Here is a 1,821-nt window from a genome sequence, read left to right as displayed (position 1 = left end):
GTAGAGGGGAGGAGAGAAGGAGGGGAGGAGGGGAGGAGAGAAGGAGGGGAGGAGAGAAGGAGGAAAGGGGGAGGAGAGAAGGACGGGAGGATGTTTAACATTGAGGATGTTTAGTAACAGAAGTTATTGATACAGGAGCAGAAGTTATTGATACAGGAGCAGAAGTTATTGATACAGTAACAGAAGTTATTGATACAGGAGCAGAAGTTATTGATACAGTAACAGAAGTTATTGATACAGGAACATAAGTTATTGATACAGGAACAGAAGTTATTGATACAGGAGCAGAAGTTATTGATACAGTAACAGAAGTTATTGATACAGTAACAGAAGTTATTGATACAGGAGCAGAAGTTATTGATACAGGAGCAGAAGTTATTGATACAGGAACAGAAGTTATTGATACAGGAACAGAAGTTATTGATACAGGAACAGAAGTTATTGATACAGGAACAGAAGTTACTGATACAGGAACAGACGTTATTGATACAGGAACAGAAGTTATTGATACAGGAGCAGAAGTTATTGATACAGGAGCACAAGTTATTGATACAGGAACAGAAGTTATTGATACAGGAACAGAAGTTATTGATACAGGAACAGAAGTTACTGATACAGGAACAGACATTATTGATACAGGAACAGAAGTTATTGATACAGGAGCAGAAGTTATTGATACAGGAGCACAAGTTATTGATACAGGAACAGAAGTTATTGATACAGGAGCAGAAGTTATTGATACAGGAACAGAAGTTATTGGTGCAGTAATAGAAAAAGTTAAGCTATAAGTAATAAAGAAAAGTACTCTTTATTTTGAAGAAAATAAACAAAATATTATTATACATTTTTGAGGATGTTTAGCATGGAGGATGTTTAGCATTGAGGATGTTTAGCATTGAGGATGTTTAGCATTGAGGATGTTTAGGATGTTTAGTATTGAAGATGTTTAGCATGGAGGATGTTTAGTATTGACTATGTTTAGCATTGAGGATGTTTAGCATTGCAAATGTTCAGTATTGAGGATGTTTAGTATTGAGGATGTTTTAGTATTGGGGATGTTTAGCAGTGAGGATGTTTAGCAGTGAGGATGTTTAGCAGTGATGATGTTTAGTATTGGGGATGTTTAGCATTGAGGATGTTTAGCATTGAGGATGTTTAGCATTGAGGATGTTTAGCATTGAGGATGTTTAGTATTTGGGATGTTTAGCATTGGGGATGTTTAGCATTGAGGATGTTTAACATTGAGGATGTTTAGCATTGAGGATGTTTAGTATTGAGGATGTTTAGTATTGGGGATGTTTAGTATTGGGGGATGTTTAGCATTGGGGGATGTTTAGCATTGAGGATGTTTAGCATTGAGGATGTTTAGCATTGAGGATGTTTAGTATTGAGGATGTTTAGCATTGAGGATGTTTAGCATTGAGGATGTTTAGCATTGGGGATGTTTAGTATTGGGGATGTTTAGCATTGAGGATGTTTAGCATTGAGGATGTTTAGCATTGGGGATGTTTAGCATTGAGGATGTGGTTCAGAACACTATAGGTGGTGTGAGGTGTGACTATATATCTCAGAGTTGGGTTTGTATGGCTGAGATAGGACCTGCTGCAATGTCCTGTCTGGCAGTACAGAAATACACTGTCCTGTCTGGCAGTACAGAAATACACTGTCCTGTCTGGCAGTACAGAAATACACTGCACTGTCTGGCAGTACAGAAATACACTGTCCTGTCTGGCAGTACAGAAATACACTGTCCTGTCTGGCAGTACAGAAATACACTGTCCTGTCTGGCAGTACAGAAATACACTGTCCTGTCTGGCAGTA

This window comes from Oncorhynchus tshawytscha, linkage group LG11 (assembly GCF_018296145.1).
Source record: "Oncorhynchus tshawytscha isolate Ot180627B linkage group LG11, Otsh_v2.0, whole genome shotgun sequence".
NCBI classification, from domain to species: Eukaryota; Metazoa; Chordata; class Actinopteri; order Salmoniformes; family Salmonidae; genus Oncorhynchus; species Oncorhynchus tshawytscha.
The sequence above is the reverse complement of the archived record's forward strand: the minus strand, read 5'-3'. Positions refer to the sequence as shown.